Source organism: Rhea pennata, chromosome 17 (assembly GCF_028389875.1).
Source record: "Rhea pennata isolate bPtePen1 chromosome 17, bPtePen1.pri, whole genome shotgun sequence".
Classification (NCBI taxonomy): Eukaryota; Metazoa; Chordata; class Aves; order Rheiformes; family Rheidae; genus Rhea; species Rhea pennata.
The window spans coordinates 16,541,908-16,560,402 of NC_084679.1; the positions used below are offsets into that span (position 1 = coordinate 16,541,908).

Consider the following 18,495-nt stretch of genomic DNA (forward strand, 5'->3'; position numbering starts at 1 on the left):
GGACATTCAGGGAAATTTCCTTGTGTCAAGCTTCCCTGCCAGGGAAGACCAGATTTTGATTTGGCAAGACTGGTAAAAACACTCTGAAGGTCACCAAATATTCACAGTGAGAAATGGATTCCATCAAGGTCTACTCATTTGGGGGCAAAACCAGCACATAATTCACAGAAGCGCCACAAAGCGATGTTCACGACACCTGCCCTGCCAACTCAGGGCAGTCAGGGAATATCACAGCCGCCCTAATGTAGGATTTCCTGCCTTCAGAGATTTAAAATTTTAAACTCTCTTGGAAACTGGAGAAACTTGCATCTCTAAATGCTTGGGGGTTAGGGAGGAGGAGAACACAATTTCAAATTACTTCGCTTGCCAGAATAGGTTCAACTCAGAAGAGATCCATTGAGAGAAAAGCTATTTCTCACCAAGAACCAAGGGTCTTGCTGTGTAAACAGTGCAATACTCCCAAATTAAAGGGGCTCTGTGAATGATCCCTTTCCTTCAGCAAAGGACCAAAATGTTATTTTTGCCTTTACAGTGAGCCCTTGTCTCTGTTTCGTGCCTCACCTGGCACTGCCAGGAGCAGTTCTGCCATCTGCTCTCTACAGAAGAAAAATCCTCCCCTAAAGCAGCAAAACTAGCCCGTTTCTGCAGCTTGGCAGGATGCACTCCCCAGCGCTGCACCCTCCCCACCCATGTGCTGGAATGTGGGTGCCCCTGCATGGCCACAGTACCCTGCTTCACCTCCTTTGCCACCACCAGGGGAGCAGCACATCCCTAGGTCACCTTAGCTCACCCCATTCCTCAGCACAGGACAGGTTTACAATAAAATAAAGCCTACATTTATTCATCAAGAATTTACATTGCTTCCACTTACAAGGCTGCAAACAAAAGCTACTGAAGAAAATAAACTCACAAAGCTGACAAATGCTTGACAGTAAGTTGCCTCCACACTTGTGTAGGTACCTCACAGCAAAGCAGACCCTCATGGCACCAGAAATGTTTCCTGCATATGGTTTCAGCACCTGCGCTTGTCTTATGATCAGTATTTCTTGTCACACCCTGGATGCACAAAAGCCTCTGCAAGCAAGAGCTCAGACAGCAGACACTGAGCAAATACGCAGTGAAGGACGGATCCTGCCTCCATGCCAAATCCAGCTCACAAGTCCCATGGGAGCAAAAGCACTTCTCTGGTGGGACTCGGAGCAGACAGTGCAGTTAGAAGGTGGGAGCAAAGCAGCAACAGGATGAGACAGGGTTTCCCTATGGTCAGTCAGCAGGTTGATAAAAGGCAAAACGAGCCCCGAGGGGAGAGCCTTGGTGCTTGCAGTTGGCACACTGCACACGCACGCAAGGTCATTAATGGCAGCTTCTCATAAATCTTCGCTCTAGGAACTCGCATAGCTTTTATTTTGATACATTGGTCCACACTCTGTGTGCCCCAAAAAGCACTAGCCCCTGCAAACTGAGTCCTTCCATTCCTTAATCAATACTTTCCTTTGACCTGAAAACAAACTTGGGGGAAATTCTGTTTGATTTTTATTTGTAGGGCACTGGCATGAATCAGTTGCTATAGAAACAGCCAGCCTCCCTGTAAACTGAGAAGATTATTTTTGGAGCTGTGATGCTATTTAATCTATGTAAAATGGATCGGCAGCTAGCAGTCATAAGCTTCTTCGGGCCCTGGAGAGCAGCTACAAGAGAGAAAGGTAAGAATACAACAGCATATCCGTAGTGTTTGCAGAAAGCTTTCACCTCCTTGGTAGTCTCACTACCAGAGAGTCTTCTCCTTTCCACACCTCCTATCCTCTGAGCACCCTGCAATCCTGAACTGCTTGCCCACTGTTCTCCTGAAGCCTTGGAGCCTCTAAAAGGTAGTGTTGGTATTTCAGGGTAAGTTAAACCTGTTCTTTCAGCTGGTTGGAAATGGGCATAAGCGAATGAGGGCAGTGAAAGCACGGGATTAATACTGCAGAAGCACGAGCAAGCCGGACCGGCCCCGCACTCCGCAATGCCAAGACACCAGCCCCAAAGCCCATGAGTGAGAGCAGCCCCCTGCAACCATTACATGAACACAGCACAAAAGCAATCTAAGCCACCGAAAGATGTTTCCCATGTCAAAATGGTTTGATTTTTACCTATAGGGAAAAAGGGATTATTTGCTCCTGTGTGCAGGTGAAACCATCATGGACACCCATGGGTGACTTCAGGATTGCTCCTGCTGCAATGTGAGCATGAGATATATGCTTTAGACACAAAGGTGAAATAAGAAAGCTTGTAATTTCCTCCAAGTCATACAAACTCTGGAGGAAATAAATGACTCAGGGAAGCCAGCTCCAAAGCCAGGCACCGAAGGAGGCCACCCACAACCTTCCTAGGGTGCCTCAACATGACGTCCATCCCTATCAGTGATTGCCCGTCTCTCTTTGGAAACGTTGATCGCTAGTCATTTCTCAATTGCAGTAATTTTTGTATTGGCTGTAGAATACACATCTGCTTTCATCCCTTTTAATAGCTATGAATATTAAATGGAAATTGGTATCTATATTTAATAGTCTAGACTGGCTGCCAAGAGATGGGCACATTTTTACAGCATCTGCAAATACAGGCACAGTCCACAGAGCATTTGAGGGTGTAAAGAATTATGCTGGAAATTAAAACACCAAAACAGCATTGCAAATATTCACCGTAAATCATTCCAAATTTTGGTGATCACTTAACGACCACCCCCAACCTGGCAAGGGTATTTCATCTACTGCTAATGTAATTGGACAGCTGTTCAAGCAAATAGAGGCCTCAAAATAGCAAATATTCGCTTGCCATTTGGCTTAGATATTTCCCTAAGTCACACTCAACAGAAGTAGGTGGCAAGAATGAGCCGAGGGCATAAGGACCCCATCCTGGGCCTGTCCAAGATCCCATAGTGGGTCTTCTCCACTAAATCCAGAGTTCAGAGATCTATGTTCCTATCACAGTAGCAGACCAGATTTGCCTGAAATCCTAAGGACTGTAGAGAGAAGTGCAGTGTGTGTATTTTGCAGAAATTTAGGTCTAAGGACCTGAGTAACCAGATCTAAGTTGGCCCTGGGTTGCACAAGGGGTTGGACCAGAGGTGTCCAGACAGCCCTTCCAACCCAAATTACTCCACATCTCTAAATTAAACAAAACAAAATTTGGTCACTTGAAATAATTGGCTTTGGATCATAATCAGGTCTGATGCAAAGCTGTAATAAAGGGGTTAGTTTAATATATATGCAAATGAGAAGTATTTGTAAAAGCCCTAAGAAAATGTAGAGAAAAATGAATATGTAAAATATGTAAGATATGCAAATGGCCTTAAACAATTTTTGGAGCCTTTCTTTGGGTTATAGTTTGGACAACACACTACCTTTCAACCAAGCCATGCTGAAATAAAGCAGGTAAGTAACCTCTTTGATTTTTATTTAAAAAGCTGTTAATCCTACCTCTTCATTTCCATAACTGTGACTTCTATAATACTTTAGTGCAACTGGCTGAAGTGAAGCCTCACAGCAAAAGTGCCGCTTGAACATGCTCCTACACCTCCTGCTTTGCTACAAGCAGCAAACTCCACAGTGACAGCAGGTCTGAAAGACTAAGAATAGAAAAAAAAAATCAAAATGATAAAAAGCAACTGGGATCAGCCTCCTGGCACCTCATTCTTGATAAATTACTGCTTACAAGAATAGCAACTGGCAAAACTAAACTATAATAGTAGAGAACATGCAGAAAGTACTGGAGATGGGACCCCAAAAATCAAGGTAACGAGGCTGACTGCAAGATAAACATGCACGAAAACTCCTCCTTGGAAGGAACAGCACTGCTGAGAGGAAGCTGCACACACAATTCCCCCGAGATATCAGAAAGTCAATGTAAGCAAGGAGGCTAAACAGAACGATCAATAGGTCTTGATCTATTTTGGCACCAGCCCTTCACTGTTCTTGCGAATGACACTCCTGTTCTGATAAAGATACATTTCCAAATGAGGGAACACTCCATTCAGGGCTGTCCAGGGCAGGGATCCTGGGGAAACTGAGCTACCAGCCTGAAGTAAAATCCACTGGAGAAATGGAATCACTTTCAAACCACTGTCCTGGTTCAGTGTCAGCATCCTAAAGCCCTGCGAAACGAGTGCTTGCTTCAGTGCAAGTGAACCTTAGGAAAACTTTCCTTACATGCTGCAGGAATACCAGAGGACCAAATTTCTGAGAAAAATCTAAAAGAGAAAAAACTGTTTTAACATTTTTTTTAATTTAAATATATATTTTCAGAATTCATTTGGGAGGCATGGGATATTTGCCCCTTTTTTGCACATGGCCATACAGGTCCTACTAGCAGACTTGCTGTAAGGTTCCCATTGGGTGATCTAACCTCACAAATTTCTTTTGGTACAATCCATCCTTGCCATAAGGGTCCTGAGACCAGTGAAGCGATACTAGGTGTGAATTTTGATCCACCTTACACAATCTGCTTCTTCTGTGAAACGTGTATTAAAGTACCAGCCTGGTAGACCAGTCCATTAACACTTGTAAAGGATTTCTGGTTTCTTAAGAGCAAAGCAGAAAGTATTTTTTATTATGATTATTGTAGCATGCCCAGTCTAGCTATTGATCATTTTATTGCTGCAGTTAGAAAATGATGATGTTACCAGTCAATAAGCCTCAGAGGCAAATGCTGCACTTTGTCTAGACTGCAGCCATTCTCTTTTTCGCACACATGGGGTTTTCCAATTACCCAGTCACCAACACATGCTCTATAAACTACTAAGGCAACAAAGACATACAAATCAGCTGAAAACACACTGAAGGACAGAGTTCAAACTCAAAAGGATTTGAGCAGGTTAGAAAAATAATCCGAAATGCAGGGCAAAAAATGCTAGATAGATATCAGCCACCAGTTTGGCAGAAAAGAATCAAATGATCATAGCTTATTATAAACAAAATATTGATTCAAATGGATTTTTAAGTGAACTAAAAAACTAATAGTTAGTTACATGAACAGAACAGTTATATCTAAGACATATGATGACATTTCTGATAAGTCTCCAATGGTCTATGCCCAGTTTGGGGAACTCTTAAGACACATAGGCACTAAAGACACTCCATAGGAGAACCCATAAAAAAGATATTGCAGCTAAAGAGGGTATTGAGAACAACTTTCTATTCACAGGGGTAGTGAAGCCTCAAAGAAGCTTCTTGCAGAGACCACAGGAACTCAGTGCTGGTGATCTCACGGCATAGGAACAGCAAACACAAGTCAAGAAAAGTTTTGAGAGAGCTGATCCTGCCCTAGGGCAGACAGATGAATCTGACAGCCCCTTGAGGCTTCCTCCAGCCTCATTCCCTAGAATTTTACCATTTAAAAGAAAAAAGGCTGCAAGAAGTAAACTGGCATAGAGAAGCAAACTCTGACAGGCAACTGTACCACAAGCCAAATAGGAATCCTGCTGAGCTTAATAGGAATTTTGTCATGACTCCAATGAGCCAGGGAAAGGCACCAGTGGGTACAGAATGAGACACAGGCAGGTGTCAATCCTGTATTGCACATGCTTTAGAAGTAAATGTTTTTAAAACCTTCCCAAAACTCTTCTCAACAGAAAGCAGCAGCAGAACTTCCTTTACAAGGAGATTTCTGCTTGCTGGCTTCTGGAGATATTGGAGGGTTTTTTCAATCTGTTTTTAGACTACAACTTTCTACTCTCCATTTCCAAGAGAACAAAAAGTTTGGCAGATACCAAGAAAAATATCAAGCCAGACCACGAACCTGTTGAACTGGAGGTACACATTGCAGGGAGCAGAATTGGCCAGGAACACAATTGGAGCTAAAAATGAGTCCAGTAGATGCTATTGCTAAAACACTGATGAATCAAAGTTAGCCACGCTGGACAGAGCCAAAGGAACGTCTATCCCCAAAAGAAAGTTCAGAGTAACAACGAAAAAAATATTCATTAGTGATTATAGGGAAATGACTGGTCATTATCAGGCAATCCACAGTCCACACTACACATCTCAACATTAGAAAAGAAAAAATAAATAAATGGCCTGATAAAAATGGAAATTCTTCCACTACGAAACTTGAAAAAGCAGCAGTAACAGACTTTTATCTCCGAGTAACTGAGATGGCTCAGAAAGCAAGGTGCTGCTTCACTGCACGTATGCTTCTCCACCTGCCTCCTATTTGCAAGCACAACTAACCCTGGGCCCCAGAGCACACTACTTTGCTTTTATTCACATATGCAAAACTGCCCAGGGGACCCCTAGTGCTTCCCGCTGAACAGACTGCGATGAGAGTAGTATGCTGTGAAGGGGCTCCACGCTTTACTAGTTCAAACTTTTGCAGAACAACTAACACCAAGGAGGAAATGCTGCATCCAGCAACCTCATGCTAGGATCACTCTAGAGAAGCTGCCTTAGGCAGGCTGATGATTTTGAAGGGAGAGATGGAGCCTGTCCCCACTGGGAACGCACGCATGGACAAAGGCTCTGCTGCTCCAGAGCTGCTCATGGCACGATGGCCATTCGGCAGCACCCCAGTTACTCAGTGCACACACTGACAGCAGAGCTCGGAAGGCTGCTCAGCCCTCCCAGGACAAGCCTGAGGAGCACCTGGGGCCTGGGTCTGAGCAGCAAATCTGGTCTGTACAGAGAGGTGACCTGCCTGTTTCTCAGAGCAGTCCCACTAGGCACTAGGAAAAGGAACAACAGATATTCTGCAGTAGCCAAGAGGGGCTCTGCTAACAAGTACCTCCATAATATTCCCATCTCCCCTTCTCAAGGGGCTCAAATCCTAAAAGAAACCCCTTTCTGCCAGGATGTCTGGCCTGCAAAGGGAACCCAATCCCTCTTTGCACATTTAGCAGCTCAGGTTTTCACACCAGAATTTCATTCACAACATATCAAGAGTTCACTGAGCAGGGAGGGGAGCTTCCAACTGCTCTTCCCCACAGATTTTCACGAAACAATGATGGCAACAACATAGAGTGAATCCCCAGCCCACTTCTTAAATCACCCCATTGAAGTATAGTAGGGTCTTCAAATTACTCAACAGATGAACAGATCAACAAATCCTGATAACACTTCCATTTAAAAAGAAATCAGAAGTCAAATATATGCTGCAGATGTCAGACACACAGCCCAAAGTCCTCCTCCAGATAGAGCAGATCATCTCATTGCATGCCAGCTGTTGCCAGCTCTGTTTTGAGCTCCATGTTCTTTAGTTTTCTACTTTTTCTATCGAGTGAGGCAGAAAGACACAGATAAGGAAGCCTCCATGCAGCCATGCCCAGGGAAGGAGGAGGTTTTTCTTCAGCCCTTCAAGTACTCTGATGGGGGACACATCTAAGAGGGGTTTGCTAGAAGCAGGAATGAGACACCCCATCTCACCTTGTGTGTGCCACTGAGGAGCTGGCTTGGGAGCTGACCTTAAGAAAGGTTTCATCTACCTCCCAGCATCGCTCTGCAGTTTTGCACACAAGTACAACAGTTGGAAGCCTGTTTACCTGCTCTACCAACCCCCCCCCCCCCCCCCCCCCGTAAAACTGCTTGTGAAAGCATATTCCTCTGTCATTATAATCTTTGGATATATTCTTATCAGCAATGCAGAAGTGAAAATCTCCATGATCCATTCTCAGTCTCCAGGGCCAACAAAAGCCACATCCAGACGAACATCACTAATTTGCACTTTATCAAACCATCCCTCCTCTAATTCATGTGTAAACCCAGAGTTCACAGTAAACATGCAATACAAGACAAATCTGCAGGGAGGATTAACATTACCTAGCTTCAGGATTATCTTCAAGCAGAATGAAGAATATTTAGCCACATAGACAGAACTGTTGTCAAAAGTTATTTGCTCTCACCTAACAGATGAAAAAAATGCATGAACCTTGTTGTTTTTTTTATCTGTCCATTTACTTCCTCAATCCTTTAGCATCAAGTGACTAATACGAATTTGCACAGCTCCTCTGCCCTGAAACAGAACAGCCAATAGTGTTTGGTGGCACTTTGAGCAAGGAAACAAGAAGTCTCTGCATCTTTGCAAGGTGGTATGTAGGAGCACGGGTACTTATGGGGACTCCGTAGGGAAAGGTATTGGATGGGTCAGGGCTAGGCATGAACAACAAAGTGGGGAGAAGGTATGTTTTCAGTAAAGGTGCAGCAGAGGAGTAAAATCAAGAAAGATAAAAAATGCACAAGAAGGGAGCTTGTTTCCCTTCACACTCTTCCAATTCTTCTTCCTCTCCTTTTCTAAAATGCTCTCTCCCTCCAATGCTGTATTTCTGCCCCAGTGGCCAGCTGGAAGGGCCCCTCCTGTCCTACTAGGGGACCACACCAGGAGGACATGGACACCGCACATAACTAACATCCTCAGGTGCCTGGGGTTCTTGTGGGGACAGGATGGCTCTGTGACAATGGTGTTAAGGCTGCAACTGTTGACATTTCCAGGCTTGAAGATGACATGGGGTTTTCTAAGCAGAGATGGCCAGGAATCTGTCCTCCTGTTCTGAGGCACTTTCAAGATTTCTAACATTTTCCAAAACTGTGATGGGAGAAAGCTGAGATGTTTCAAATGCAATTTGAAGAACAAGCCACTGACACCCACAGAAGTTAATCCACTGGCGGCTAGAGCACACAAGGTGCTTTGCTATTCTCCCAAAGCCCAGTGAGTGATCTGACCACACAGCTCTTTGCCCTCCATCTCACCTGCTGCAGCTCTGTCACTTTATGGAAATGAATATTCTTCAGAGCAGGAACTTGGACCAGGCACTCATACCAGACAGGCATAATGACTGCCATTCAGGACATGGGGGCCAAGCTATCTCTCTGCAGTGTGAAGTCCCACACTTAGTCTTGGTGGCAAAAAGATCTTTGGTGGCAGAAAGGTGCGCAGGCGCTTTCCAGTTCAGCAAAATCACTTTTGGGTTCTTTTTGAAGTGAGGACCTGCTTCACTGAAAGTCTCCTGAGCAGCCCTATCAGAATTATAGCCTTTCTGAGCCCAGGCCGTGGCAAGGCATGTCCTTGCAACACCACCAAGCGCCAGCCATTGCACCAGCCCTGGATCATGAGGTTCGTGAGATACCCGGCTCACATCCCTGACCCTGTCATGGACATTAGGGCCCTCTTCTTCCACAAGCAATGGGAACAGCGCCTTGGCACACAGCTATTTAAAACCATCTAAGGTCTTGGATATCTTCTTAAGTGCGTCACCAACCATACATTTTTAATCATCTTTAAATATTTTCCAGCCTCAGGTTCATCTACGATTTCGTCAGTGCAAGCAGGGGAGCTCGCAGATAGGTTGGTCTCTCTTCTTTAGATCCATGAGCAAAAGGCAAAGGAAACACCGCTGGTATCACATTTGGCTGAGTCTGGGGGAATCAGCAACCACACAGTATTTGAGAGGTATATTAGCAAATGTGAGCTCCCATTCTCAACGAGTTTCTCTGCAGAAAGCAGGCTAATGCTGTCCTTGGTGCAACTCTGGCAACACCTGTTGAGCTCACCACAGATGAACTTGGCCTGAGAGAGTCTTTTCCTCCTGTCAGCTAGGAGAACACAACATGCCCCAGGCTTTCTCCTCTTTTCTTGGAAACCAGTCAGAGATTTTCACAGGACACTCCTATATCCCTGTCAACTCTCTCACAGTTAAACCTCAGTAATGAGAACAAAATGACAAGGGACCTCGTTCCAGAGAGGGGGGGAGCAACGATTCAGATGGAGGCAAGGGACTAGGTGCAGGGCTGTGCTGAGAAGGTTGGGCGCACAGACAACACCATCCCTGCAAAACTTGCAGCCACACCAGGATTGCACAGGGCTTCAGTAACATCCCTACAGATACATAAGCTCTGCTAACCCCATTTGAAAAGCAGCTAGATTTTGGAGAACCCACTCAATAGCTGTCAAGGCTGAGCTGCCAAACAGTACAACATGGACACCCTCACATTAATGCATACCCTTATGTGCCTTTAAGTCTGCCCAACCCACCTATGCTCAGATTACTCATGTGTAAGAGGATCAGGGTTGGCATAGGTTACAGATCTTATTCCAATTCCACAAAGGTCAGAAAATGCCAGTGGAAATGGAGGAATGTTAAGCAAGTGGGCCATCTTCTAGCGCTTTAGACCAGCTGCCCAGCATGTAATTGGGAGCCTTGCAGGTGGAGAGGGTGAAAGTAGCTCAAAAGCAGTCCAGATGAGCTTACACCTTACTACCACTTCTGCATTTGGTTTTAAAACCTTTTCCTTGGGTACTCATAAACGTGTAAGGCAAAGCCCTGGAGAACACATCTCCACTGACCTCTTCTTGACCACTGGGCATTCAGAGGGTGCTGAGAGAAACTTTCTAAGGGTTTGAACTGGAAGGAAAGACAAAGCTTCAGTTAGTCTTCTTACAGAGAGCGTTTTAAAATGTGCAAAAGACAAGGGCGAAGCCTGGCCCCAGCAAACTTTGAATTTTACCTAACAAGAGATTTTTCTAACTACATGAGATAAACGGCCAGCCTGCACTGAGGTAAGCAAATTCATCAAGCACATCGTGTTTGGGTCTCCTCTGAAGGCTAGAAGGCTCACAGATAACTTGTATCGGGATCTTTCATTGTATGTAACAACAGGATGCACACATTTACAAACTAGACTAACAATTGCTACAAAGGCTTCTGTAATTAGTAGTAACTTCCTCCTAAAGTAAGGTAGAATGAATTCCTGCACAACAAAATGTTTATTATACTTGACTGTGTGACTATTAATTAAAAGCTGCAGTTTACTAGCACCACTCAAGCCTCCTTAATTCATAATGAACAGTAAAGCAGCAAATATACTAATTAGTGGGCTGTACAGTATTACATCCAGCTCATAGCTAAACTGAATGGTGGTGGTTATGATCTCATATGAGCTCAGGGCAAAATGCATAAGAACAGAAGCACTAAGAGGAAAGACCTAATTTTCCCTGCTTCACATTTCCACAAAGCACTGATGAGAGAATAAAATGTTGTGTGTCAGAGCAATGCTGTGCATGGCACACTGCACAGGCCCAGCCACGCTTCCACTAGGATCTGGTTGGTCCCAGGGCAGTGGTGACACTGAGATGTTGCCTGGGTGGTTGAAAGGTCTCAGCCCTCTTTACATCTTTCCCTTCCTCCCCGCCCAACCCTTCCGCTTGCTAGGTAGCCAGGGTCCTTCCAAACGTGCTAGATCATGCAGGTGTATCAAAGCACTGTACTCCTGAAGGGGGGCCCAACCAGAGCTCATTAATGGGCAAACAACCATAATAGCTCATTTCCTGCAAATAGAAAGGTAATCTAATCAGTCTCGCTTAGTGACAAATAGGCCCATCAATGCCAGAGCTCACTCAGATGTTCAGACCAAGTTAAACTACTAAGTAGTTAACTCTGACCCTGCTGATTAGTGCCTGAAGTGAAAACCCTTCTGCCACTCACTAGCAACGGACTTTGCCACATACGAGTTCATGCTCAGCATGTTACAATCACATCCAAATGGAGCCTTTCAGCATCAGCACATTCAGGCTCCCAAAGCCTCCTTTAACTTCTACCACCTAGTTTTCACAGCTCTCTCACTGAGGGCAGATCCTACATAGCAATAGGATCGCCCCTCCTGCACTGCTGCTCCAGCCAACACAGGAACAAGAAACTTGGGGATGTACAATGGTTGCCAAACACACCTGATCTCCACACAACAACACATCCTTACTCCAGCCCCATGTCAGAGATGGGGTTTCATGCAACACACAATCTGGTGTGACTGCAGGCTGTCCTCCAAATGAATGCTACAGCTCTTTTCATCCCTCTCCTGCATCCTAGAACACAATTCCAACCATGGCCCCTGTGATCACAAGCTGTAAGATCCATAGGGTCAGCAAGAACCAGCTTCCTCAGGAGCTCCTGGAGCTGATGCAAGGGCATAAGGGACAGGAGTGGGCCAAATTAGGTACAAGGTGAGCTCACACTCCCAAGATTTAATAAACTGATGTGAAGTGTGAAATCTTCCCGCAAGGAGTTCTGTTTTTAATGAGATGGAAACGAACAAAGATGGAGGGGCATGAAGAGGAAGGGTTTGGGAGTCTGTACAGTGATGCAAAAAGGTCTGCAGTTAAGCGCAGTGTTGTGTGCTCTGCTTTCAAAAGGGTGGAATAAAGCAAAACAAATGCGCAAAACAAAAATAGCAAAATAGAACAAATCCCTCCCCCCCCAGCCCACTCTCCTCTGGGCCAAGACGCAACGCCAAGTTCTTCAGCTTAAAAATGTAAAATGATGAGCAGGGACCGTCCCCCCCCCCCCACACACACACACTGGGTTTAGAAACCTATGCCAGACCCCACAGCACTGTCCAAGGGAACGTTCTTATTTTTAGCCTGTATTTACTCAGAGTCAGCTTGCAGCTCCACATCTTTGTGCTCTGTCCTTATAGCTCTTCTCCTTTGCATGAATTCCAGCTTGAGTTTATTTCTTCTGAATCCAAGTAATCAAACTCAGAAGCATGCATGTAATCCCCAAGTATCTCACGCATCAGCACTACCTACACTGGAAATACATTCAGACTTAGCCTCTTGACTCTCCTTCCAGCTTTGCACAGGTTTAATCTCAGTGGTTTTGTTCTTACATGTTCATTCACAAATATAACCAGCCCTGGGGGCAGCCTCATCTCTATGGCGCAATCCTGCACCTCTAGTGACACAAGCCGCCACCCTCCAGCACCCATGCTGGCTGCTTCGCAAGCACAGCTAGCTTCCCTGGGTGATTTCCAGGCATCTGGCAACTCAACAGAGTTGCCCACAAGCATGCTGCCAACCTAAGTGCCAACACATCATATTTCTGAGCCAATTCTTTCTCCTCTAAAGAATGTGCTTGCAACCAGAGAAGCTGAATGAAAAGACGCAGCTGGCAGCTCTTTGTCCTGGAGAGACCTTTCCAGACCCATGCCACAGTGCCGTCACTGTCAGCGTCACATTGGGAACCAAGGAGGAGCACAGGCAGGTCTCCCAGGCAGTCTAGTCATCTGTCAGGGTAGCAGAGCCATTTTCACAGCTATAGTCTCCTCAAAGGTGCATCTGAGAGCCCCTGCAAATCAAGGAGATGAAAAGTTGATCAAGCACAAGGGTGAGGGAAGGGGAGCTGCGGTCAGCCTGTCACATCAGCAGCCCTGAATGGGAGATTTGATGAGTGTGGAATAAATGACATGGAAAAGAGCAGTAACTCTTTTTCTGCTCTGCTCAGAATACTCGTAGTTGAAGTGCTTCAGGCTCAGCCAGCACCAGCACACTCACTTCTCTCCATAAAAGTGTAATTCGCAGCCAGGGACAGCACCAGCACAACACTCGATAGCGAGCAAATGCAGCGGGCTATTGCTAGCCCAACCCAAGCAGTTGCACCGCTGTTTTCCCAAGGCCCCCACAGCACAGCCTACTATTCTGCTGGAGAGAAACTGGGGGTAACAGCAAGCAGGAATCAGCCCCCAAACCACAGACTGCTTGGGGAAAGGACTACAGCACTAAAATGTCAGCTAGAGAGTGTAAAGCAAGCTGTCACCTCCAGGCGATCTCATGACAGGATGCAGACAGCTCCACTGCTCAGATAGCCCCTCTTCCCTCTCGCTGCCCAAAGCCATGGATAACATTGGAACTCTTCTCCCTGCAATGCTCACCCGACACTAGTTTGCAAAGGATACAGCAGCATGGCACCCGCAAGGGGTCACGACACAGCTGCATAGACCCTGCATTTATTCACTGACAAATAAACAGAAGCATTCAGGGACCTTGATCCCACAGGCCCTGCTTGCCTTCTGCAGGGTGGAGAGATGTGTCGGTTGTGTTTAAACTGTAATCATACAACCGTTCCTGCTGCATGGGAATGCATCTGGGTCCTGTCTGGTATCAACAACCTGCCCTAAGATCAGTGGAGCAACGGCCATAGCCCAGGCACATCTGGAGCCACATCACAGCCACACTGAACAGGTGCACAGGAGAGAAACAGCAAAGGCAAGCTCAACAGAGCTAACATTTTGGGAGGCATCTTTATATCCTCAAATATGATAGCTCCTTTCTAGAGATAGGGTAGTGCCTGTATTTTACTTTATAACTTCAGGGATTGCAGGGACCCCTGATTCCCCCCGCCCAAGATGGTTTAGATGACTGCCCTGGATTGGGGAAAAGGTTTCAAGAACTACCCCCATGCACAGCAGAAAAGTCAGAGCCACTCGTCAGCTGCCCGAGTCTTTGCAAGGACTGGTACAATCAGGGAGCCTCTATTGGCACTTGGAAGCTCCATCTCTGACCAGGTTCTGCTGGATGAGCAAATGAGAAGACCCCTTTGAACCCCCATGAGCCAAGAGCACAGCAGCGATGACAAGAGATGCATACTCTTTGAAAGCTGCTCTGCAGGACTAGGAAGCCAGAAGGGAAACAGACCCTTTTCAGTCCATTTACATTATGGTCTCCCCACTACAATTACTGTTGATGACATGCTGCAAAAACATCCATCAAACCAACAATTTATCCCTGGAATTGCTCCCCCCCCCCCCCCCCATCAGCAGCCCCAGTCCAAGTTAGGCCAGGGAACGGCACAGGAACAGAGCAGGGCAGTTACACTGATGCTGCTCTGCTAGTAGCACCCTCTCTCATAAAAGTGCTGCGTTGGCTATCAGTGAAGCCTAGACATTAAAAGGGAAAAAAAAATAAAGCAATTTCTGCTGTACATACAGCCTCTATTTAAAGAGGCATATGAATGGAGCTCTGAGTTCATCTCAGTTCTCTCCAATTCAAAACACATTTCTGGTCTCTAATTACACTAGCAGGCTGTCAAGATGGCCACTTCCTCCCTAATTACTCTCTTTTGTATTTAAGGCACAGCTAATAAGCCTGCATTGTTAGCAATGGCTGCTGATTACCTCCGACAGATAAGGAAAGCATCCTTTGCATTACACTGAGCCGCCCTGGCTCTGTGCAGCAAATGCTCCAGCAGGCTGCCGGTGCAGAGCACCGCAGAGCACAACCACTTCCTCCAGCATCTGCACACCCTTTGGGACAGGTGCTTTTAGAAATGAGTCCCATGCGAGCCCCTACACGTGTGTGCAGAACTACTCCACAGTTGCTTCGAACTTAACAAAACGGATGGTCCTTCCCTTTCCACACGCACTTCTGCAAAGCCCCGGAGCTGCCAGCACATTCATGCCTTCAGCGCGTCCCACCTGCAGACAGAGGGAAATGTCCCCTTCCCTCACCGGTGAGCAGCCCTGAACTTTGAGGGCTGCTACACGCAAGAGCTCCTTTCTGCGAAAGATGCGGCCTGGCCAGCTTAGGAAGTACTTGTAGTTTTCAAAGCAGGACTTGTATCGAGCAGCAGCTAAGCTATATACAGTGCTCTCGACCCTATGGGCTTATCCTAGTGGGGCTCCAGAGGCTCAGCAGATCGCAGGCAGCATTCACCAGTTTGCAAAGCTGGTGTGCCTCATTTTGAGCACACAGGTATCTGCACAGCTCGCTGGCCTAGGGAGAAATAAACACTTTCTTTTTTATTTAGCAGATGAAAGAGTCATTCTTCCCTTGCTTTTTTAAGCAGTACTAGCTGCTCTGGTAACAGGATGGTGGGTACTCACATAGGAAAACATTTCAAGTAAGCAGCCATCACAAATGGTTTTGTTAAACTAGGCTCAAAAGCACCCACTGCTCTTTAATTTAGAGCTCCCACAGCCCAGGGGAAATGGATGTCAGAGCCGCTGTCCTGCCAAGGCTCCCTCTGCTAACAGTGGATGTCCCTTGATACCTCTGCTGAAAGAGGATTTTTCAGGGTGATCCTGAGTAGAGAGTTAGGAGAAATGGTTCGTTTCACAGTTCTTCTGTATGTAAAGCTGGCACCATCTAAACCTACCTTAAGGGAAAAACATTATGAACTGTTATTTCCAATTAACCCACAAATCCAAACATCGCTGTTCTGCAATTGGCAGACAGTGGCACAACCATTGCAACTAACCTCCTGGGCGAACGAGCCATTAACCCTTTGACACAGGCAGGAGTGGGAAAACAGGCAAAATGCGTCAGAAGCAAAAGTCAGCAAACGCAAGCACATCAATGAAAGGGACGGCTTTTGCAGGCCTCTTGGCAGTCACAACTGGGACCTTTCCTCCAAGGAGCCCTGAGGACAGTGTTTTCCCTTAGTTATCAGCCCAGTGAGTTGGTTCCTGGCTGTAACATGTGCAAGGCACACACCTGCTATCTGCTCTGCTACCAGGAGGTGAAGACTCAGGGTCCATAATGAACCCTGCTAATGTAATTCAGCAGTCTTGGATCAGCCCTGTTGAAAGCCAAGAGGGGAGCACCATTCCCAAGGCCAAATGACTGAGACAACTCCCAGGAGCAGCCAGGCTGTCTGCATAGACCTGCCTTTGAGGGAGCAACAGGAGCTAATGGCTGAAGCCCACATGGAGGGTGGCCGAGACTAACTTTTGTTTCCTGCCTGCTAACAGAATACAAACCTGACGGGGCTTTTCAAGTGGAGCAATTGCCCCAGGTTGAAACAGCAGCAGCCAAGCCGGGCAAGTGGAACGGCAGGGACAAGGCGGAGGTAAGTGCAGAGCTGCTGAAGAGGGATGCTGCAATGCCCCAAATCACAGCTCTTCAATCATGAAGATGATTTCTTCATTTCAAATGCCGTACTTCAGAGGAGGATCAAGGCAAGAAAAAAAAAAAATACATGCAAAGTATGACAAGTAAGACCAAACAGAAGGTGACAGCAGTGAGACCATACAAGGATATATAAAAAAAATAATAGCTGCTAAAGAAAGCAGTGTCTCCAGTGAGACAGACTCAATAGCTGAAAGCTCAAGTCGTGCGCAGCTGCCATACAAACTACAGATATCATTCAACTGTGATAGCAACTAACACAAGAACAAAATAATCAAAGAACCAGCAGATTTTTCATCTCTTACTGCCTCCACAACTAGGCGAGTTGCATTTCTAGGAGACTGGCCACCGAGACACAACGCTATCACACAGGAGAAAGAACATGGCTTGGGGGAGGGGGGGGGCAAAGGCCCACGACTTTAATGGGACTGTTACCAGATACTGTACTCAGTCCTTAGCTCCATACTGTTTGCAGCAGGCCATGCTAAGGAAAGAAGTGTCATAAATCTCATGTAAGAGCCCTCCAGGGAGATTTCTAAATAAATTTGGAAAAAGACTGAATCAGCATTTCAGCATTTGGAAAGCAGGCTGGAGTGTCACATGGTGTCAGCAAAGTACACCACCTTTTCCCGATGACTGTGTGTTCCCTCTTAGCAATTTAACACAACACTACTTATATTGAAGGCTTGATCTTAAACTAATGTAAAGAGATTCATTTGAATAGTTTCTAACTGAGACATAAAATAATACTGCTGGGGATGTAGCTACATAAAAGCATTTCTTCCTCTATTTCTTTGATGGTCCCATTAGAAATTATTCACACACACATAAGCATCTTGTTTTAGATACTTGGTCACGTGCGAGCCCAACACAATCGGGAACTAAATCAGCAGTGTGCAAACAGCAGGAAGTTCTGCTTGCTGTCAGGTAGCAGCCCTTGAATGGACTCTGATTAAAAGATTATCATCCATATTAACATCAGATATTAATGACAAGTTACATGTGTCGATATTTCAGAGCAGAGGACTGGATAAGAAGTCCAGGCCTTATTGCTGTCCATGCCACCAAACGCTCCAAATGGACCTAGCAAAGGTATTTAAGTTTCCTCTGGAAGCAATGTTATTGTATTGACTAATTTCTGCTGCAAAGAACTTTAGGGCTCTCAAATGAAATTAACTAAAATTAAAGCTAATTGTCTTTATCAGCTACCTGCTGCCCTTTTTATGCACAGCAAGTGTGGTCACTGTATTCCTGCTAACCAGCATAGACAGTATTCACGTAGCACAAGGTGGACTATTGTAACCTACTTACCAAAACATCAAATAAGATGTTTCATTCTTCAGAGAAAGATTTCAACACTTCCGTTTTTCTGCCTTAATTTGGCCCCGGCCAGCATCACTGAAGCCGAAAGACAAATTCCCATCAGCTTTAATGGAACCAGATCAGGTCTTCAATGCACAAATATAGAAGGGTATAAAACATCTTACTTTTACTTTCACTTTTTTTCCTGTTACTGTCTAATCTACAAGGTCTGCATCAGGTTCATCTTACAAATACACACACAAACGCTAAAAAAAAAACACAACAATTAAAAAATCAACCCCAGAACTCCATACTGAGTGGGTGTGTTCACAAGAAATCTCCTGCAGTGCAAAAAAGCTGGGCCAGCTATCCCCTGAACTCCTCATTAAAAGTCATAAGCATATTGAGTATATTTCAAATATTTCCTTTTGGGGAGCCTCAAGTCCAAACTTTCTGTGGAAAACAATTACAGCACATGAATTTTCAAACAGAAAGCAAGGCATCCTTGGAAAACATTTTCACTTCTGGAAGAAGTATTGAATTTTCAAAATG

At 45.5% G+C, this 18,495-nt stretch overlaps 1 protein-coding gene and 1 long non-coding RNA gene across 8 annotated transcripts in view; both read right to left on the bottom strand.

Annotated features, from left to right (window-relative positions):
* OSBP2 (oxysterol binding protein 2) overlaps positions 1-18,495 on the bottom strand; it is a 157,713-nt gene that overhangs the window by 62,861 nt on the left and 76,357 nt on the right. The gene's annotated exons all lie outside the window — the stretch shown is intronic.
* On the bottom strand, positions 12,383-18,057 carry LOC134148191 (uncharacterized). Its single transcript, XR_009960163.1, has 3 exons — positions 17,953-18,057; positions 16,494-16,673; positions 12,383-13,084 (listed from the first exon to the last, which is right to left on the bottom strand). It is a non-coding gene; the product is annotated as an uncharacterized LOC134148191 (long non-coding RNA).